Here is a 24022-nt window from a genome sequence, read left to right on the forward strand (position 1 = left end):
GGTCTCTAGAAGCATCGGTTAGTCCATTATAAAAGATATCAAGTATTTCATTTTTCTGAAGAGGATGATCAGGCAAAGCATTAAGTAATTGGAGAAGCCTCCCCCAAGCTTGTGGGAGACTCTCTTCTTCAATTTGCACAAAATTATATATATCCCTTAAAGCAGCTTGTTTCTTATGAGCAGGGAAATATTTAACAGAGAAGTAATAAATCATATCTTGGGGCCTACGCACACAACCAGGATCAAGAGAATTAAACCATATCTTAGCATCACCCTTTAATGAGAACAGAAATATTTTAAGGATATAAAAGTAGTGAGTTCTCTCATCATTAGTGAACAGGGTGGCTATATCATTTAATTTAGTAAGATGTGCCACAACAGTTTCATATTCATAGCCATAAAAAGGATCAGATTCAACTAAAGTAATTATCTCAGGATCAACAGAGAAATCATAATCCTTATCAGTAACAAAGATTGGTGAAGTAGCATAAGCAGGATCATATTTCATTCTAGCATTCAGAGTTTTTTGTTTCAGCTTAGCTAATAATTTCTTAAGATCACTCCTATCATTGCAAGCAAGAAAATCTCTAGCAGTTTCTTCATCCATAACATAGCCCTCAGGCACAATAGGTAATTCATATTTATTGGGAGAGCCTTCATCATCACTTTCATCAATATTATCAGTTTCAATAATTTCATTCTCTCTAGCCCTAGCAAGTTGTTCATCAAGAAATTCACCAAGTGGCACAGTAGTATCAAGCATAGAAGTAGTTTCATCATAAGTATCATGCATAGCAGAAGTGGCATCATCAATAACATGCGACATATCAGAATTAATAGCAGAAGCAGGTATAGGTGTCGCAAGCTTACTCAAAACAGAAGGTGAATCAAGTGGAGAGCTAGATGGCAGTTCCTTACCTCCCCTCGTAGTTGAGGGATAAATTTTTGTTTTTTCATCTTTCATGTTCTTCATAGTGACCAGCAGATATAAATCCCAAGTGACTCAAAGAATAGAGCTATGCTCCCCGACAACGGCGCTAGAAAATAGTCTTGATAACCCACAAGTATAGGGGATCGCAACAGTTTCCGAGGGTAGAGTATTCAACCCAAATTTATTGATTCGACACAAGGGGAGCCAAAGAATATTCTAAAGTATTAGCAGCTGAGTTGTCAATTCAACCACACCTGGATAAGTTAATATCTGCAGCAAAGTATTTAGTAGCAAACTAATATGATAGTAGTGGTAACTGTGGTAAAAAGTAATGGTAGAAAAAGTAATATTTTTGGTATTTTGTAGTGATGATAACAATAGCAACGGAAAAGTAAATAAGCGAAGAACAATATATGGAAAGCTTGTAGGCAATGGATCGGTGATAGAGAATTATGCTGGATGTGGTTCATCATGTAACTGTCATAACATAGGGTGACACAGAACTAGCTCCAATTCATCAATGTAATGTAGGCATGTATTCCGAATATAGTCATACGTGCTTATGGAAAAGAACTTGCATGACATCTTTTGTCCTACCCTCCCGTGGCAGCGGGGTCCTAGTGGAAACTAAGGGATATTAAGGCCTCCTTTTAATAGAGTACCGGACCAAAGCATTTACACAAAGTGAATACATGAACTCCTCAAACTACGATCATCACCGGGAGTGGTCTCGATTATTGTCACTTCGGGGTTGCCGGATCATAACACATAGTAGGTGACTATAGACTTGCAAGATAGCATAAAGAACTCCCATATATTCATGAAAACATAATAGGTTCAGATCTGAAATCATGGCACTCGGGCCCTAGTGACAAGCATTAAGCATAGCAAAGTCATAGCAACATCAATCTCAGAACATAGTGGATACTAGGGATCAAACCCTAACAAAACTAACTCAATTACATGATAAATCTCATCCAACCCATCACCGTCCAGCAAGCCTACGATGGAATTACTCACGCACGGAGGTGAGCATTATGAAATTGGTAATGGAGGATGGTTGATGATGACGACGGCGATGGATTCCCCTCTCCGTAGCCCTGAACGGACTCCAGATCAGCCCTCTCGAGAGAGTTTAGGGCTAGGCGGCGGCTCCGTATCGTAAAACGCGATGAATCCTTCTCCCTGATTTTTTTCTCCCCGAACACGAATATATGGAGTTGGAGTTGAGGTCGGTGGAGCTCCAGGGGGCCCACGAGGCAGGGGGGCGCGCCCCCCAGCCTCGTGGCTAAGGTGTGGGCCCCTGGCCTTGATTGTTTCGCCAGTATTTTTTATTATTTCCAAAAGTAATCTCCGTGGAGTTTCAGGTCATTCCGAGAACTTTTGTTTCTGCACATAAATAACACCATGGCAATTCTACTGAAAAAAGCATCAGTCCGGGTTAGTTCCATTCAAATCATGCAAGTTAGAGTCCAAAACAAGGGCAAAAGTGTTTGGAAAAGTAGATACGACGGAGACGTATCAGCTGGCGAGGGTGATAAGCAGAAATACCGTATGGTGATTTGGACTGACGTCTGCAAAGCTAGGGACCAAGGCGGCCTCGGCATAATGTCCTCCAAACGCATGAACCTGGCTCTCCTCACACGATGGCTATAGTGCATTGTGAATGGCGAGGGTGGCCTGTTGTTGCAAATCATCCGGACCAAATACCTACGCGGTCAACCTCTTGCCTTCTGCATGAGGACGGGAGGCTCCTAGTTCTGGCAGTCCATCATCCAGCTGCTCCCAGTTCTCCGCATCAGAACCTCCATCTCGGTTGGCTCTGGGACTTCTAGCATGTTTTGGTTCGACCGATGGGCTGGGGAGTGCCCCTTCGCTGCCAGGTTCCCAGATCTGTTCTCCATTGCGGTGGAGCCTAGGATATATGTCGAGTCGGCCCTTATTGACTTAGGGTGTCTCGCGTTTTGGCGGCCATTTGGGCCCCCGGAAATAGCCTCCTGCCATGAGCTCTTGGAGGTCGTTGCCCTCCACGAGCCTGATTTGTCGCAGCCTCATGACCGCCTATCCTAGCGCCTCGAGCCCTCGGGCCGGTTCTCCATGAAGTCCCTATACTAGGCCATCGCTCCTCCCCTGGACCGGTGGCCCTTGAGATGATCTGGGCTATCCGTGTGCCCCTCAAGATCAGGATCTTCATGTGGCAATGGATCCGCGGCCGACTCCCCTTCGGCGTTGAGGTGTTAAAACAAAATGGCCCGGGCGATGGGATGTGTCCCCTCTGCGGGAGGAGGAAACCTTGAATCACATCTTCTTCTCGTGCATTTCCGCACAGTTCCTCTGGAGCTGCCTCCATGAAGTGGTTAGGGGTAGTTGGCGTAACACCAACTTCCCAGACCTCCTTGCCGAGGTCCAGTCCTCTCCCCCATTGGGCCGCCACATTAGGTGGCTGCTCATTGGGGTCCTCGCTTGGACGCTCTAGACCGTGCGTAATAAGCTTGTCATCCAACGCGTGCCTCTTCGACGTGCCACTGACGCAGTGTTCAAAATGTGTGGTTATTTGTAGCTTTGGTGGCCGCTTAGCCGCATCCAGGACCGGGACGCCATCAACACCATCATTGTCGACCTTCGCATGATGGCTCTCCGATTGGCTCCACCTCCTCCTCCTCCACCACCTGAGCCGGATTAGCTTCTTAGTCGTGGTGTTTCCGCCTTTGTTTTCCTTTTTAGGGATTGCTGAGTTGTTCCCTCAATAGAACCCTATTATACTCTATGTTGTGTGACTGAGTGTGTGTGTGTGGGTGGGTGTGCTCTTGGATACTTTGTGGCTGTGGTGGTTTTCTATATTTATAAAGCGGGGCGAAAACCTTTTTCGGTAACCTAAACAAGAGAATGCCAAAATTGTTGGGGAACACAGTATTTCAAAAAAATTCCTACGATCACGCAAGATCTATCTAGGAGATGCATAGCAATGAGAGGGGAGAGTGTGTCTACGTACCCTCATAGACCGAAAGCGGAAGCGTTGAGTAACGCTGTTGATGTAGTCGAACGTCTTCGTGATCCAACCGATCAAGTACCGAACGCACGGAACCTCCGCGATCTGCACACGTTCAGCTCGGTGACGTCCCTCAAACTCGAGATCCAGCTAAGGACGAGGGAGAGTTTCATCAGCACGACGGCGTGTTGACGGTGATGAAGTTACCAGCGTAGGGCTTCGCCTAAGCACTATGACGATATGACCGAGGTGTGTTTCTGTGGAGGGGGCACCGCACATGGCTAAAACGATTGTTAACTTGTGTGTCTATGGGGTGCCCCCTCCCCCATATATAAAGGAGGGGGCCGGCCACCCTCATGGTGCGTCCCCAAGGGGGGATTCCTACTCCTACTAGGAGTAGGTTTCCCCCCTTTCCTAGTCCTGATAGGAGGGGGGAGGAAGCGGAAGAGGAGAAGAAGGAAAGGGGGCCCGACCCCCTCCCAATTCGGATTGAGCTTGGGGGTGCGCCCCCACCTCTTGGCCGCCTCCTCTCTCTTCCATTAAGCCCCCGGGGGGTTCCGGTAACCCTCCCATACTCCAGTGTATGTCCGAACTCATCCGAAACCATTCCGGTGTCCAAACATAACCTTCCAATATATCAATCTTCATGTCTCGGCCATTTTGAGACACCTCGTCATGTCCGTGATCACATCCAGGACTCGAAACTACCTTCGGTACATCAAAACACATAAACTCATAATACCGATTGTCATCGAAGGTTAAGCGTGTGGACCCTACGGGTTCGACAACTATGTAGACTTGACCGAGACTCATCTCCTGTCAATAACCAATAGCGGAACCTGGATGCTCATATTGGTTCCTACATATTCTACGAAGATCTTTATCAGTCAAACCGCATAACAACATAGTTGTTCCCTTTGTCATCGGTATGTTACTTGCCCGAGATTCGATCGTCGGTATCATCATACCTAGTTCAATCTCGTTACCGACAACTCTCTTTACTCGTTCTGTAATGCAACATCTCGTAACTAACTCATTAGTCACATTGATTGCAAGGCTTATAGTGATGTGCATTACCGAGAGGGCCCAGAGATACCTCTCCGACAATCAGAGTGACGAATCCTAATCTCGATCTATGCCAACTCAACATACACCATCGGAGACACCTGTAGAGCATCTTTATAATCACCCAGTTACGTTGTGACGTTCGATAGCACACTAAGTGTTCCTTCGGTATTTGGGAGTTGCATAATGTCATAGTGATAGGAACATGTATAAGTTATGGATAAAGCAATAGCAATAAACTAAACGATCATAGTGCTAAGCTAATGGATGCACTACAAAAAAAAAGACACATCCGTGACATTTTGGGCCGAACGAAAAAAATTTCTGTCATACATATGACACTTCTATGACGATAATTGTGACAAAACCTGGTATCATCAAAGATGTGGCGGGCTCCTACTTCTATGACAAAAAATCATGACAGAAAATGGGCTTTTCGTCCTGGGCGGGCCGGAGACGCAGCTGCATGACATTCTTTGGGCCATCCATGACGAAAAAAACCGTGGTAGAAGCAAGGGCGAGGAAAATTTCGGGGAGTTCCCGATTACGGTGGGAGGTCGGGGGCCGAGCGATGCGCGCTTCTCTCGTACACGTACGCACGGGTGTGCGAGGCGTTGGCTCTAACTGAACCCAAGCGAGGCGTTGGGCTCTAACTGAACCCGAGCGATTGCACTGCAGGCTACACGTTACTAAACCCGAGCGATCGATCGATGGCTGTTAATTGAACCCGAGCGATCGATCGATGGCTGTTAATTGAACCCGATCGAGCGATTCCTTCGCTACTGCTGCTAACTGAAGCCGATCGATGCTGCCTCTGGATGAACAGTGAGCGTTGCAAGGGGGGTTGGATGAATAGTTCCCGATGGGGGTGGATGAACAGGACCCCGATCGATCGAGCCGGTTGGGGCTGGATGAACAGGACCCAGTGGAGGGCTGGATGAACAGGACCACCCCGTGGAGGGCAGGATGAACAGTAGATGGTGGAGGGCAGGATGAACAGTAGCTCATGGAGGGGTGGTTGAACAGGAGCCCGCGGAGAGGGCTGGTTGAACAGTAGCCGGTGGAGTAGCGCGCGGTGGAGGCTGGATGAACAGGAGCCCGTGGATGAACAGTCGCAGGTGGAGGCTGGAGGAGGTCGACGGTGGATGAACAGTAGCTCGTGGAGGCTGGAGGGGGTCGACGGTGGAGATGAACAGTATCTCGTGGAGTCCCGTTTTGCGGTACGCCACACCCCTCCCAATGAACAGGACCCCCGTTTCGACCGTAGCGCTCCAACACAAGTCTGTTTCCTCCGTTTTGCGGTACGCCACACCACTCCCGATGAACAGGACCCCCGTTTCGACCATAGGAGGTCCGTTTCCTCCGTTTTGCGGTACGCCAGACCCCTCCCGATCAACAGGACCCCGTTCCAAACATAGGAGGTCCGTTTCCTCCATTGTGCGGTACGCCAGGCCTCGTTTCCATCGCCTATTCCGTCCAAGCCCTCCCGATGAACACGACCACGCATTCCGTTCCGACCCAGCCGGTTGGCTCCCACGCGTTCCGTTGCCTCCCGATGAACACGACGCATTCCGTTGCCTCCCCATGAACACGACGCATTTCGTTGCCTCCCCATGAACATGACGCATTCCGTTGCCTCCCCATGAACACGACGGCAACGTTGTTTCTCCGTTCCGACCCAGCCATGTACACGAGCCCTAGCCATACGTATGCGCGAGTAGACATTCGAGACCCCGCCCGTATGTACCCATACTTGGCCGTATTTTCTTTATTGCACCCTGGCCACTGTGCGTACTTGTACATGCTACGTGCGCGCCTCTACTACGACACGTGTGCGCCTTTACATCGACCAGTAGGTACGTACACGTTCGTGACCAGAATTACAACTCTACGTGCGCTTCGACCAGGTGGGTCCCGACTGTCAGGCACTTCCTTGCCTGCGAAGATATAGCTGGTGGGTCCCAGCAGTCAGGGGGCGAATCGTTTTTTTTTCGGACGCACTTCCTTGCGTGCGAAGATGTAGCTGGTGGGTCCCAGCAGTCAGGGGGAAACGTTTTTTCGCGAAATATAGTGGCCCGTCCGATGGGTCCCAGCTGTCAGGTGGAGGAATCATTATTTTCCGCGTAATAAGGAGGCACTTCCTTGTTGCGGCCGTGGACCTAGCTGTCAGCCTCTCCACGTACAGTCAACGTCTGATGGAATTCGTTCCTTGACCACGTTGACCACGCCGCGCCGAGAGCACCAGGGCGGTGGACGGCGGCGAGGCCTAGGAAGGGGACGACACGGAGGCAGGGAAGACTCGGCAGTTGTTTCCCACGCGGAGAGGAGTACGACTGTACGAGGGTTTACTGGTTCGTCTGCCGTCGCCGGAGAATAACAGCATGTGTGGGTGAGTAGAGGGATGGCTAGGCCAGCGATGGGAGTACGGTCGGGCGGTGAGGCCTGCGCGGCAGCACAGCCGGCCGCGAGGAGGAGGGAGCGGGCAGTCCCGCCGGCGCTTATTTGAGCGGCTGGAGCAGGAAGAGCAGAGATTGAAGAAGCACGACGGCCGTTGGATGGACATCCAACAATCAGTGCTTATGCATCAACCTTTTTTAGGAAAGCCTCAAATCTGTGGAAAACAGCATACAGCACATCTGCCATTATTTCTAATAATTTATAGCCCATTTGCTAATACTTAAGGTTTTTTTGGAGCCCATATTCTTTTTGTTAGCATTACAGCGCATATTGTGGCAACGGTTAAAAAATTGTATGAAATTTTGCATATTTTGGTGCGGTCCGAACTGTTTTTAATCCCGAAATTTCGACTCACATTCAAACTGATTTTAAAAATAAATGTATATCAATATAAAATCCAACAAATTCTTCATAAAAATTAATGTAATTTAAAATCTTAAAATGAAAAAAAAGATATTTGAAACTAATTGCCGGTTTGATGTGTTTTAAAAATGTACAACCCATTTCTCATTACTGATGGGCCATTTTCTCGACCAGCCGAATGAAAGCTCTCCTCGTCTTGAAAGATTTGCAGCCCAACAGGCCTGGCAAAGCGACTTACTTGGCAAATCACAAAAAAACTAGGCTGTGGCCGTGGACCCAGCTGTCAGCCTCTCCACGTACAGTACTCTTCCGATGGAAGTCGTTCCTTGACCATGTTGACCACGCCGTGCGGAGAGCACAACGGCGGTGGACGACGGCGAGGCCTAGGAAGGGGACGACGCGGCAGTGGAAGCCCGCGCGGAGAGGACTACGAGGGTTCACTAGTTCAGCTGTGGTGTGAGGCTGCCGTCGCCGCAGGGCCTGGCCAGCGGTGGGAATAGTAGGGGGCGGTGAGGCCTCTGCGGCAGCACAGCCGACCACGGGAGGCAGGAGCATGCGGCATGACCGGCGTTGCTTTGGGCGGCTGGAGCAAGAAGACCACAGGTTGAAGAAGCACTACGGCCGTTGGATGGACATCGTACGGTCACTGGAGCTAGAATCGTTCATATTGACTAAGTTGACAAAGCCCTTCGTCCCCGTCAACTTAGTAGGCCCACAAGTCAGCCTCCCAGCAAGGTGGGTCCCAGCTAGCCAGGGGAGTATTCATTTTTTTGTGCATAATAAGGAGGCACTTCCGGTGGGTCCGAGATGACAGCGGGGGGGACATTTTTTCGCGAAATACGGTGGCCCGTCCGGTGGGACCCAGCAGTCAGGGGGAAACGATTTTTTTCGCAAAAAACTGGTGGCCCGTCCGGTGAGTCCCCGTTGTCAGGTGGAGGAATAATTATTTTGCACGTAATAAGGAGGCACTTCCTTGCTGCGGCCGTGAACCCAGCTGTCAGCCTCTCCATGTACAGTCCACGTCCGATGGAAGCTGTTCCTTGACCACGTTGACCACACCGCGCCGAGAGCACCAGGGCGGTGGACGACGGCAAGGCCTAGGAAGGGTACGACGCCGAGCTGGGGAAGACGCGGCAGTGGATGCCCACGCGTAGAGGAGTACGAGGGTTCACTGGTTCGCTACGGTGTGAGGCTGTCATCGCCGCAGAATAACAGGGGGTGTGGGTGAGTAGAGGGATGGCCTGGCCAGCGGTGGGAGTAGTAGGGGGCGGTGAGGCCTCCTCTGCATCGCAGCCGGCCACGGGAGGCAGGAGCACGAGGCACGACCGGTGCTGGTTTGGGCGGCTGGAGCAAGAAGACCAGAGGTTGAAGAAGCACTACGGCCATTGGATGGACATCGTACGGTCACTGGAGCTAGAATCGTGCATATTGACTAAGTTGACAAAGCCCTCCGTCCCCGTCAACTTAGTAGGCCCACAAGTCAGCCTGCCACTAAGGTGGGTCCCAGCTAGCGGGGGATATTCATTTTTTGTGCGTAATAAGGAGGCACTTCTGGTGGGTCCGAGCTGACAGCAGGGGGAACGTTTTTTCGCGAAATACGGTGGCCCGTCGAGTGGGTCCCAGTAGTCAGGGGCAAACATTTTTTTCGCGATATACTGGTGGGCATCCGGTGGGTCCCTGCTATGAGGTGGAGGAATAATTATTTTCCGCGTAATAAGGAGGCACTTCCTTGCGGCTGCCGTGGACCCAGCTGTCAGCCTCTCCACGTACAGTATTCTTCCGATGTAATTTGGTCATTGACCACATTGGCCACGCCACACTGACAGCACCATGGCGGTGGACGATGGCAAGGCCTAGGAAGGGGACGACGCGGAGCTGGGGAAGACGCGGCAGTGGATGCCCACGCGGTGAGGAGTACGAGGGTTCACTCTTTCGGCTGCGCTGTTGTCGCCGCAGAATAACAGGGGATGTGGGTGAGTGGAGTGGAGGGATGGCCTGGCCAGCGATGGGAGTAGTATGGGGGCGGTGAGGCCTCCGCGGCAGCACAGCCGGCCACGGGAGGCAGGAGCAGGCGACACGACCGGCGCTGCTTTGGGCGGCTGGAGCAAGAACACTAGAGGTTGAAGAAGCACTACGGTCGTTGGATGGACATCATACGGTCAGTCGAGCTAGAATCGTGCATATTGACTAAGTTGACAAAGCCCTTCGTCCCCGTCAACTTAGTAGGCCCACTATACTGGGTCCCAGCTAGCAGGGGCGTATTCATTTTTTTGTCCATAATAAGGAGGCACTTCCTTGCGTACGAATATATAGCTGGTGGGTCCGAGCTATCAGCGACGGTAACGTTTTTTTCGCGAAATACAGAGGCCGTTTCGGTGGGTCCCAGATGTCAGGTGGAGGAAATCATTATTTTGCGCGTAATAAGGAGGCATTTCCTTGCGTGCGGCGTGGACCCAGCTGTCAGCCTCTCCACGTACAATCCACTTCATATGCATGTCGGTCGTTGACCATGCTGACCACGCCACGCCAAGAGCACCAGGGCGGTGGATGATGGCGAGGCCTAGGAAGGGAACGACACAGAGGCAGGGAAGACTTGGCCATTGTTTTTGTTTCCCACATGGAGGGGAGTACGACTGTACAAGGGTTTACTGGTTCGTCTGCCGTCGCCGGAGAATAACAGGAGGTGTGGGTGAGTAGAGGGATGGCTAGGCCAGCGATGGGAGTACGGTGGGGCGGTGAGGCCTGCGCGGCAGCACAGCCGGCCGCGGGGAGGAGGGAGCAGGTAGTCCCGCCGGCGCTTGTTTGAGCGACTGGAGCAGGAAGAGCAGAGATTGAAGAAGCACGACGGCCGTTGCATGGACATCCAACAGTATACAGGCCATCTGTGGAAAGCCTCAAATCTATGAAAAACAGCATACAGCCCATCTGCCATTATTTCAAATAATTTACAGCCCATTTTCTAATTCTTACGGGTTTTTTTGGAGCCCATATTCTTTATGTTAGCATTACAGCCCATATTGTGGCCACGGTTAAAAAATTATACGAAATTTTCCATATGTCGGTGCGGTCTAAACTGTTTTTAATCCCGAAATTTTGAGTCACATTCAGACTGATTTTAAAAATAAATGTATATCAATATAAAATCCAATAAATTGTCCATGCATAAAATCAATGCAATTTAAAATCTCGAAATGAAAAAAAGATATTTGAAAATAATTGCCGGTTTGATGTGTTTTAAAAATGTACGTCGCATTTCTCATTACTGATAGGCCATTTTCTCGGCCAGCCGAATGAAGCTCTCCTCGTCTTGAAAGATTTGCAGCCCAGCAGGCCTGATAAAGTGACTTACTTGACAAATCACAAAAGAACTGGGCTAGCCATTTTCAGAAACAAAAAAAACTACTGGGCTGGTCTGTGGTAAACATAAAAGAAAAGGCTGTCTAGACAGGCCAGAGTGTCCCACACAGCCCAATTGACACCCTGCTTCCGTCTCAAAAACAAATTAGATAAATGTAACTCCAATTATGGCGATTCATAAAAATGCCACTGCAATTTCCAATCTTTGAAAAATGCCACTGCAATTTTTGCAAACTTTGAAAAATGCCACTGCAGTTTGCAAATTTTGAAAAACGCCACTCCAGACTTCAAAAAATGCCACTAGAAATGGCAAGAAATGGCATTTTTTAAAGTTTGGAAATTGCAGTGGCATTTCTCGGATACACCAGATTTGGAGTGGCATTTATCAAATTAACCCAAAAAAATAACTGGGCGAGCTGCTGGGTCCCTGGTGTCAGCCGCTCGTTGTGCAATTCTCTCGTTTATTGACTATGTTGACAATGGCATGGGACCCAGATGTTAGAAATCCACTAGGAGGAGCCATTTTTTATTGGCTTGAAATAAGGAGGCACTTGCTTGCGTACTGCCATGACCTTGGCATGTCCCTGCTATCATCCTCTCCACGTACAGTACCAGTTAGTCGTGCTTCAAAACTGATTGGCACGCCATTAAAAAAATAAAGGTCGATAACTAATGGGGCACCTCGGGCCAACGCGGCCAGATCACATTTTGCACGAGAAATTACACACCATGTTTTGTTGACATGTGGTCCCGTTCCAACATATCAATGAGATGACGGCGAGTAGTAGGAGTATTTCCGAACGGACGTGTAGGCCGGGGCGCCTCTTCGTGAACCGTGGCAAACTCGCAACCATCCACCGACTCTTCGCCTTTCCCTCTCGATTTGGAACTGCTGTCACACGCTCTTCCTCTCCCTCCTCCATTTTCCTTCAGCCCTTCAGCCTTTCTTCTGCCATTGTTCGATCGTCTTCTCCATGGAGGGAACAGGCTGGAAACGATCTCGTTATTCTTTCCCCGACCTGAAAGATGACGTGGTGGAGAAACTCATTGATCGGTGTGACATCATCACCTCGGCTAGCATGGCAGGTTCGTTCAAGCCCATTCTCGACTCAACTAATAACATCATTACAAAGAACCCAAGAGTCATGGAGCGGTTTGATCTCCCCTATCTTCTTCGCCGTGACCCTGATGACTGGCGCCGGCACAACGGAGGCCTCGCCCTGTGCCAGTTGATGCCGCTTGATAATGATACGTATGATGTTAAGATGCCATCGCTTGAGGGCAAGGCTTGGGTGGGCGCAAATGGAGATTGGGTTGTTTACATTGTTTCCAACTGCGAGTGGGAACTTGTGAATGTGTACACTCGTCACCGGGTTCCACTTCCAAAAATCTCAGCACACTGCCTAGAGGTTGAGCACACCGGTAATGTACGCACGTTCAAATACGATCATGGTGACTGTCTTCTACGGAAGATAGCAATTTGTCGAGTTCCCAACCGCTCTTGGAATTACAACAACTATCAAGTTGTTGCTATCTTCGACAAGCTTGTTGCCGTCCTTCGTGGTTCGACTCGATGGATATTGCTCAAAAATCAGTTTCTGTACACGGATGAGTAATGTGATGCAATTCAATATGAGGGCCTTGTGTTTGCTGCCACCACTCGTGGCACTGTTTTTGCATGGCATCCTAGTAGTTTCGGTATGTTTGTCTTCCATCGTAATTATAATTGTTTCATCCACATGCATGCGGGTTAGCAAGTTTCCCTTTACTAATTAACCTTCTTCTTGTGTTTCCAAGGTCCTGTGAGCATCCCCCCACCTATACTTGAAAATTTTTATAACCAAGGGGGAGATGCCGATGGTGATGATCACGAGCAGCGCCCATATACTCTGTGGCGCCTGGCAACTAATTCCGATGGATCACCTCTTCTTGTGTGTATACAGCCCACTGATGATGTTACTGCTAAGGAAGTAGGTGTCTCCCATGGTCGCACTCTCCGGACCTATTCCAACACCCGTTGCATGGTATTCGGGATGGATACTAGTGTGCTAGCGCCAACTCCTTCTCCCTGGCACAAAATTGATAGTCTTGGAGAAAACTCGCTCTTCCTTGGACAAAACTATCCGATGATGGTGAAAGGCGATCCAACTGCTGTTGACACATATATGAGAAGCAACTGTGTCTATACCTCGGACATTTGGGTGGTTCCCTACCCTCGTACTGCTATAGTAGGCCACTTCAGCCTGGATGATCGGTCCTGCGTTGGTCTCCAGATCGACAATGGATGGCCCGTCCCAGAGAATCACTTGTGGTTCAAAGCAAGTGTTTCCAACGCCGCGAAATGGTTGAGTTGAAGTTCATTTCATGGCTTGTTATTTGTTGTGTGGTGAAAACTTTAGTATTTATAATGTATCCTCGTTCTCGATGTGGGTTGATGACCTGTTGTATGTAATAAAATGATATGCGTGTGATAAACTTACTAAATTTATGAATGGCTTTCGAGTCGCTTCTCTAAATTTGTACTAGCTTCACATGTTTCGCGCGTCGGGCGGGTGTTTTTACTGTAGCCATATGTTAATGTGTTCGTTGTACGTAACCAGCACCTCGAATCCTCCATACTAGTATACTATATACTAGTAGGAGTAAGTAGTAGGAGTAGTAGGGTGGCATGGGCCAGAACAAGCATTCACGTCCAGGAGTACGGCACACGCCACCACCACGACATACATCTGACACCATATTATTTCTTGGAGTCCGTGCTAGAGCAATCTCTTCAACCTCGTCATTTCTCTAACTTTAGCCATCGCGCGGCAGGCAAGGTGGGGGTTTGCCGATAGTCGGTTTCCTTAACTGCGGTCCCACTTGTAAGGCCAACTCCAACGCATGACCCCAAACGGACCTCCGTTTTGCACGAACTCCAACGATAATTTTGACTAGAAAAGCAAGACCAAAGAAAACAAGAACCACAAGAATACATTTTACTACTCCTGTAAGTTGGATTAGTGCCTTCTTGATGCATTCATTGTTGATCTGCGGAGGCTCGATCTTGCGTGCTTCTTTCTTCTTCGAGTGTAAAGAAGTAGACGTTGCTTCCTCGCATCTAGTCTCATGTCTAGCCTCTATTCTAGTAGGAGTATCAACAAGTGCACTAATCTCATCCGAGAGAAGAACCAAAGATTTGGTCGGGTTCTTCCTCCTTTTGCCGACACGTGGGACATCCAACATCCAGGTCGTGTCATGAAAGAAAATAGAGTGGTAGTTGAAGCCACGAGATGTGCATCTTGGGTTAAACTGTAAATAGAATCTTACTACTCTTGAGTAACTCCAAAAGCGGCCACCGAAGATCTTTATTGGATTTGTTTTTCATCACCAGCATGTCGAGGTGAAAGATGTGCAGGTTCAGTGGGTCCTCTTGCATTTTCACTGACATGTGGGGCCGCATGTGAGCAAACAGACGATGGGCCCCGCGCATCCGCTGGCTGGCTGAGAAGAGAGATAGAGGAGGGCCGAGCATGGACTATAGGAAATTTGTTCTACGTACCTCGATATAGGCTCGATATAGTGGGGTGGCATGGGCCATAACTAGCATTCATGTCTAGCAGTACGGCACATGCCACCCACACGAGTCCCATTCGACACCAATTTTCTTGGAGTCCGTGCTACAGCCATCTCTTCTCCCTCCTGTTTTCTCAGCCATCGCGCGGTGGGCAGGGTGGGGGTTTGCTGATAATCGGTTTGCTCAACTACGGTCCCACTTGTAAGTGAAAACGCAACACCGCACGCATTCCCGCTTGAGCGGCGTGCCGGACCAACCGTGTGGGGGTGCGACACGAACACGGCAGGCTTTTCCTTTTGAACTCGTAACTTGTAAAATTTGGTTCTGCTCCATGGCGCGACCGATAGATAGAAAATAATGATTTTGCCTAGAGTAATGAGAAGTTTGGTTCTGGTGCTGTTCATGCATGGAGTACGTACGAAAATTATGAAGTTGATGCGAAAGGTAAGATAATTACTGTAGTATCATATACTACTACATGGATTTGACGAAAAGATAAAAATACATACGGATCCATCAACGTTCAACGACATCCTCACGCCCTAGTGCGCTGGGTCACCAACCGACGTGTGAGGAGCAGCGGCGTTGGCGGCGAGCTCAACGTGCTTCTGAACAGTGCCGTCCAAGGTTGCCCTGCGCTCCAAGAAGGCCAGCGTCCTATCGTCCTCCTCTTGCATGTAGTAGTCCTTGTGGACGATTTGCGCGTAGACGTGGGTGATTATGTCGATGGTGTCTTGCTGCGCCAGGTGCTGCGCGGCGAGCGCGACCTCGAGGTTGACATTCTCCGGCGCGACGGCGGGCACTCGCAGGGCCACCAGTGCGTCGAAGAGGTTGTTACCATAGTGGCCGTTGAGGGTGCCGGGCATCGCAGAGCCTGGGCGCATTGGCTGGAGAATTACGTCAAAGTCGTCCGCAAGCTTCTTGACGATGGTGAACTTGTCGAGGAAACCGACGAGGACCTCGTCGAACAAGGAGACGAAGCTGTCGTCCAAGCGGCCCCTCGCCCTGGTGGCCTCAAGCAATACTACCTGGAGATGTTCCTCGGTGTCGGGCCACAGGCCGGCGTTGTGGACCATCTGGCACAGCCGGCTGATGCTCGCGCTCATCGCCTCCATGGGTCTAGCATAGCTTCTAGTCAACTGATCTTGCGATTCGAGTGATCACTCAGCCCTTGGTTAGCGTGCGTAGGTGTGTAGGATTTCATACTACTCCTCGGCCCTCTACTGCACCTGCCTTTGGCTGTATGATAGGTGGGCTAGCCACCCCCTGGGGCCACGTGTCATTCACCCAAAGGCAGTTGCCATAAGTCAATGAAGCTGCGTCCCCCTCCGTGCCGGTGCAGTATAGTCATCTCACCGGACCTCTAGTTGGGGCCAAACGAGAGAAGTTTGATGTTTACTGGTTTATTGGTCCCCTTTGCATTTTGCGCCAAGTTTTGACCTTTGATTTAACAAATAAAATGTTAATGCATGTAATCAAAAATGTTATGTAAGTCACCTTACGAAAACCAAATAATCCCAAAATACTTAGGCACGGTGCATTAACTCCCTCCTTGTTTCTTATTTCGTGACATATCAACCAATGAGAGATGTGGGCCGTGCATGCTTTCAATGACTTGAGACTACCAAACATGACATGCAATGTTTAGTTCATTGCATGTAATCCTATTAGTACTCTAGTTAGGAGTAGCAAAAAAACATTAAGTTCTCTCGCCGATAGGAAAAGAACACCATGTATTTATTTACAGAGGGAGTAGTACATTTTTGGTGACATGCATTACTAGATATTGCTAGTCAAATACTAAAATCCAGATGGACGTGGTAGTACTCCTAAATCCAGATGGTGGTGCTACTAGTACTAGTAGTAGTACTACCAATGTAGGAGTAGTAGTAGGAGTACTAGCACTGTACTATCCCGTTGGTAAAATTATTACGTGCTGCTCCTCACAGTGAAGTGACAAGACCCTGCGCCTGAGATGACACCTGAGTATAGGCGCCGTGTTCGGCATACCATAGTCAGCCTCACCGTTTGCATTCAATATCATCATGGCTGTAGAGCTAGCCTGCTTACAACTAGCCCTGTTCGACATAATTTCCCGTGCGTAGATGCCCGTGCATTGCACGGAACACCAAGATTGGGGGTGGACGGCTCCAGCAGCGGCCATCGCGCCAGATTTTTCCACGGCCTTCTACTCCTAGATGTGGTGGGGAGGAGATGAGGCTGATTGTGAGAGACAAGGAGTTGTTTGTAAATAGGGAACAAGTGCGGGCATCTTTTTGCAAAAATGGAGAAGCTTGGTTTGTATGCGTCAGATCTAGGTCCGACGGCTATTGGTGAAAGATGGGAGGCACAACATCATCACCAACTCAGGACCTGTTTGATTCGCAGGATTTTGAAAATGCAGGAATAGGACATGGCAATATTACAAGTTTCAAACTGATATTACAAATGTTAGGAGTAATGTTGCACCTACGAAGAGGGAATTACTAGGAAGTTTACGTAAGAACTTTCTTTACTTTAGGTGGATGCAGCATTATCGTACAAACTAAAATCCACCGCCCTGACAAGTCACTAATGGGCAAATAAGTTTTTGAGTCTCTGGCCACTTGATGTTTCAAAAACAAATTCAGCTTCTGCGGAGAAATGAGCTCCACCGTGTACCCGCGCGGGTGTGGCTGGTCACGAAGCATGAGTACGTGCACGGTGCACCTATTCTCTTCTTGTATACGTACACCACCTACGTGGGGTTGTGTGAGGGAGATACAAACCTAGAGAGATATAGTGTGTGGGTTCTTGAGAGTTTTTTTGTGGGGGGTCAATCAAAAAATTTAACATATGCAATGTGTGTGAAATAGAGTCCTGGATATAACATATATATAGATGGGGCGATCCACAAGAAGAGAGTGGAGGTATCATCGGCTTGAGGTGTCCATAGAATCGAAGAGAGGGATGATGTGTCTGTGTGCGCGCGCGATCGATAAAGAGTGCCATCGAATTTGTGTGTGCCCACGTCAAAGATATAGAGTAGCTGGCCTACTGGAACGTGAGATGGGACATGTGCAATTTGTCTCGGTGGCATGGATACCTACCTGCAGCGCTCGACTATCGGTGTGTGGTGGGGGAAGAGGGAGGCCCAATTAACTATAGAGGTACAATGGCTGGTATATGTGTGGAGGAGGAGAGGGGCCTACCTCATGTATTAAGGAGATCGATCTGCCTCATGTATTAAGGGAGATCGATCGGCATCCATGCATAGGTGCAGGAGATGAATAAGGTTGGGAGAGAGACAGAGCTAGAGTGTTGGAGGGGGTGGTAGTGGAGTTGCTTCTAACAAATGGTGGGATAGGCTTGCTAGACAAACGGAGGGCATGCCCGCAATATCAATAAGAGAGGAGATGGCTGCTTGTTGTCTGTGCACGTGCATGTGAGAGACGGGTCAGGAGGCATGCACGAATGATGAGGGGGGACGATGTGGCTGTGGTAAGCAGACGTAACTACATAGGAAGATCAATCGCCCTTTGTAAGAGAATGGAGAGACATAACTTGTGAGGTACGTCGATCGATGGGGGGTAGTTAAAGTCGATCTAGGTATATGTTGGGAGATCGATCGGTATACATGCATGTGTGTGTTAGAAGAAAATGAGGCGCGAGATGAAGGATAGAGAGAGAGAGGGATGCATGTAGGAGGTGGTATGAGAGGCATACTATATCGAGGGGGAGGAGTGTGCGAGTACGAGAACGATGAAAAGAGTGGTGGGAGTGAGGCATGGACGGTGACAAGAGAAGAGGGGAAGCTTGTGTTTGTGCTAGGCACACCTGGCTAGAGAGGCATATCAATCAATGTGTGCCATAAAGAAGGAGCTAGGGGGCCTACACACACCGTGGGTGAACGACCTAAAGTGCAAAGACAAATTTGCCCGATGGAGCTAGAGAATGCTGAGGGAGGTGAGAGGGATGCGGGCGTGTGCATGCACAAGAGAAAGTTAGCGCTAGCTATGAAGATAAGAGGGTTGTGTGGGTGTAAAAGACGAATAGAGATCATATATACTTCATTATAAAAAGCGAATTCAGATATTTGAAGAATTTATCATAGTGTTTCAAACCGACGGATGTGTGAATATATATAACGGTGATACACATGGTGTGGTTATGAACATGGTATACTACATTTAATATATTTTATCTCTACTCTTATAAAAAATGGAGTTCTTGATGATGGTGTGCCTGCCATCATGCATTATAGGCCGTCTGATTTATATCCGGCGGATAGCAAGGAAACTATGATGGTTGAAGTTGGCAACAATCATGATTGTAGATTCTTATTGAAATAGAGAAACGAATTCAAATTTAGTTCGAATTGCAGCGGTAGTATAGACATTTGGAATGTACTAAAATGTTGGTATGATTAGGTTACATGCATTATACAGCAAGCGAAAAAATTTAATCGGACATAACATGGATTCATACTCCCTCCTTCCATCTATATAGGGCGTAATGAGATTTTTAAGACCGCCTTTGACTATTGACAAGATTAATAGTACATGACATGCACAATGTGAAAATTATATCATTGAAAGAACCTTTCACAAACGAATTTAACGGTGTGCTTTGTGTAAGTTGCATGTCATATATCATTGCTCTAATATTTGTTCAAAGTTAGCATCGAAAAACGCATTAGGCCCTATATAGATGGAAGGAGGGAGTAGCTTTGAATAGCATTTGTATAGTAAAACGGGGCAAGACTCTCTCTTTGTGTGGTGTGAATAGTTTTATTTTTTGGTTTCTTTTTGGTTGAGGGAAGTGCGAATTGATTTGGTACGTACAAGTACAATATTACTACACGTTAGGCTTGTCCCTAAAATTCAACCTGTGTCTTGTTATATCCCGAAAATTCAGATATCGTGCTCCCAAAACTGGCGCCCTTCACAACCCGCGCCTTGCTATCTCGAAATTACAACGTGCGTGAAAACTCCCTCCAGCTGCCAAATCCCGACACGCGAAATCCCCCTTCTAACCCTGAGCCGAAAGGGCCGCTAGTTCAAATCGGTGGGGGGTACTTTTGTAACACACCCTACATTTTGGACAAGCGCGTTCCTAAGCCATGCTTCACCACCTCCCATCGCCCCCTTTTCGCCATTCGAAATCCCAGGCCGCCATAACCTCTCCGCTCCAGCCGCGAAACCCCACCCTCCTCCGTCCGCCACGTCACCACTGCCCAGCCGGAGCCTCTTCCCCGACGACGTCGTCCACCGCAACAGCTCGACGTCCCTCGTCCACCTCCCCGGATGAGGATCCGTCGTCCATCTCGTCGTCCCGCCGGTTCAGCCGCCTCGTCCTCCACCTCCAAGGAGCTGCTCCGACGATCGCCTTGTCTATCGCAGTTACTCCATCCCCACAGCGCCACCTTAACCTGCTCCACCGGAACCGCAGCATCCTCACCGACTCCTCGGACGAAGCCGAGGCCTACTCGGCGCCACCAAAGAGGTTGTACACTCATCGCATCACACCTTTTCCTTAACTCGACCTCCTGACACCGACGTTGCTCCATCCCGCACCCCCATGGAGCGGCTACCTTAAAGTCGGCACCGTGGGCGACATCTCCACGGCGGCTCTCCCCCAGTGCGAGGCCCCTTCGGCGGCGGCGTCCATACCAGCCGGATCTGCTGCTGCTGCTCTGGCTCTCGCTCGATCGCTCGCTCGCCCAGCTGCTGCTGCTGCTCTCCCCCTCGCTCGTGCTGTTGCTCTGCTCCGATTAAGCCACACTTTAGTCGACTGAATCGACTTTTGGGTCAGTCGATTTTCAGGGGTTGGGGGGCTCGCCGGAGTTAAGGAAGAACCACCCGCAACGAGAACGGGGGCTCGCCGGAGAGGTACCCCACTATTTATCTTACGGTTCAGGGTGGGGGCGGGGGGGGCTAGAGGGCTGGCCGGGGCGGCAGTGGCGAGTTGTTTTGGGGCGGCGAGGCGGCACTGGGGCTGGCGGTTCGGCCGGTGGTGGCTGGCGGCTCAGGGAAGTGCAGGTTGAAGATGAACTGCAGGCCCTTCCTAAACTACATGTCAAGTGCCTCTCTGCTACCATTGCGTTCAGTTTTGATAGTAGCATTCAGATTCCACAGTAAATTTCAGTTTCGACAGTTAAGTTCAGAGTCAACAGTTTTTACCTCTTCTGTTGTAGTCAGGTGGTTTTTGGTGATGTTAATTTTACATTCATTTACATCATCTATTGGAGATGCTATTAGAATCCCACTTGAGATTGACGATGTCTGTCTTGTGCTGCTTCAGCCTTGACGTCTTACGGCTCACCGGAGCTGCTCCAACGATAGAACGATCCATCACAACAGAGCAGTGCCCTGGACATCGTCTACAGATTCCTCGGATCTTCCTCCACACCTCCGACAGCCACCTCTGCCTCAACTACTTCAGCGACCAACCCAATGATGCTGAGGTCAACACGGCTACGGCAAAGAGGTTGTACACTTGTTGCATCACTTATTACTATACATTCACGTCAATCCATTAGGGCTATTTTGGTTCAACGGAAAAGCATCGATCCACTGGTTGTTACCATCACTCTAAATTTCTGCATGCCCTCCTTACATAATCTCACCATATTTTTTTCGTATGCATGTCAGATATTGTACACAGTCATGCTGAACATGTAGAGAAAAAGAGAAGAGTTTTGCGCGGCAATACAATGTCATGCAGACATCGCTCCATGGTGGGTTCAATGGCAAACCCTCCCCACCCCTCTCCAGATTGTAATCCAGAGGAAGATATCTATTCTGAGGCAGATTCGGACGCCGCTAACCACTCCTATTTACCCCCCAAGGTGTTTGCTCTACCTTGGCATGATGATGTTAGTCATATCATGCATATGTTGCCTTGTAGTGCCTAATTTTGACATCATATATGTCATCTGCTTAGTTTAGACATGTTCTGTAATGCCACCTGTTTAGTTTCTATATCATATATGGGAATTATGCAGTCTCATGTCTTTTAATCAGCCATAATATATGTGAAATGTGCAATGCCATCATGTTTAACCAGGCATCATATATTTGAATGATATCTTGCCCATCCTTTTCTTCATTACATTTCCATTTGTCGACAATGTTTGTACATTAAACTACTCTTCCTGTGAATCAGCCATTTGGGTGGGAGATGGAAAAATCTGGAGTGAAAACAAGGCCCTCAGAGCAGACAGTGCTACCTGTCGAAGTAGATCTCTTGTTGGGTCCCGATAGCTCCTCAGAGATGGATTCAGAGACAGATGACCAGTCCTATTCCCGCACTGAGGTGTATGCTCTAACTTGGCACGGTTATACTGCTCATATCATGCATACGGTGTCTTGCATTGCATAGTTTAGACATCATATACACAATATTCAACACCATGTTCTTAGTTCAGACATCATATCGAATGCCCTCTGTTTAGCATATAAATCACATATGTGAATTAAATGATGCGATCCTGATTACTTAGATAACATGTAGGTGAATTATGTCATGCCATCATGTTTAGTTATTCATCATATCTTTGAATTATGTTATGCTATGCTATCCAGTTTAGATAGACATCATATATGTGAAATTATGTCATGCTATCCGTTTTAGTTAAACAATATACATGTCAACTATTTCATGCCCTCTTTTTTCCACACTATCTATTGCATCTGTCTCTCATACAATGTCTGTACATTCAACTATGTTTCCTATTTATCAGCCATTTGAATTGGAGCGGGTGATGCCAGTATCTAGCGGACTAAAAACACGGTCTTCAAATAAAACAGTGCTACCTCTTGGTGGAGATAGCACGCCGGTTGTACATGCACAAGAACCAGCCCTACCACACATAACCCAAACTATCGCAGATTGTACCCCTACTACGATGGACAGAGAACTAGCTTCACCCAATCTAACCCCAACCCTAGCCGATAGTAACCCAGTTCATGTTGACACAGCACCATCTCCACCACAGAGCTCCTAAACAAGAGCAGTTAGTAAGGCAGCTCCAGTGCCCAAAGGGCCAGTACTATCACGGCGAACCCCAACTCCACCTGTTAGTACGCCTATTCCTGTGGAGGAAGCACAACTAGCTAGTCGTAATTTAGCATCTATCGCATTTCATGTTGTTAAACCGTATGTGCGTATCTTCCCATCTTGGAAATATTATACTGAAGATGAAGGAAAATGCCAGTTCCAGGTGTTTGTCCAGGAGTTATGTGTAAGTAATGTTATTCATGGCAATTACTTTGCTTCGTCCCATACATCCTACCTCCATGATGGTTATAATACAGCAAATTTTCCCATTTTTCTTTATAGAGAAGGACCGATTTGGAAACTCAGGATGAGGTAACCCGTGCTAATACCTTTGCTATCTTCAAGAATGCTTGGTGGCAGTATCGGAATTACCCGAAGAAAACGTACTTCATCGGCAAAGAAACTCATCAAATTCCCTTACGTTCTCCTGAGACACATTTACTGGACGATGACTGGGAACGCCTTGTTCTGTACTGGTCCCGAAACAAGAATGTGGTAAGGTCTATGAGCTCATTTTCTATTTTTAAGTATTATATTCTTGCATCTTACTGTACTCTGTTCATGTAGAACAAGTGCCTAAACCTGAAGAACAACTGTTCTAATTTAAGATTCCATTGCTACCATAGGACATAGATATATGTTTGTTTGATGCTTTTATTATGTACTAGTACTTGGCAATAGAAGACTTGGTAGTTTAATCCTGTCCACCTTACTAATGAACTGGTTCACCGAAATGAGTTTCATATACTAGTACATGCTAAACTTGTTATGTGTCTGCTTGTTTCTTCTTTTAGAATGCTGACAGAATATTGGGGAAGAGAGCCTTATTAAGCAACGGTAAAGGAAGTAATGCAGATACGGTTCAGGATAGTGACACATCCTGTCTTGGTTTAGTGTTGGAGTTACTGGCCACTACCGCTTGCACAAGCTATTCAAACTCACTGTCTAAATCAGTTCGATTTCTTGAGTCTCAACTACAAGCTGAAAGACATCGATCAGCTGTGCTGCGACAAGAAGCGGAAGGACTGTGGAAGTCCCTAGAGCATTCAGATGCATACTTTCTGGTGTAACAGCAAGCGTTGGAGGATTTTAGCGCCAAACAGGACAAAGCTAATCAGCTTGCTAAGGTTATTGCCAGCATGGTGGATACCCAGGATAACGTTTCTTGAGCTCTTCTGAAGTTGTTTCAGTTATGCTCTTGTTTTGCTGTCGCGTTTATTTGCACTGGTGGCCAATTTTGACGGCCAGTGTATATGATATGCTG

Source organism: Triticum urartu, chromosome 5A (genome assembly GCF_056163025.1).
Source record: "Triticum urartu cultivar PI428250 chromosome 5A, HENAU_Tu73, whole genome shotgun sequence".
Taxonomy (NCBI): domain Eukaryota; kingdom Viridiplantae; phylum Streptophyta; class Magnoliopsida; order Poales; family Poaceae; genus Triticum; species Triticum urartu.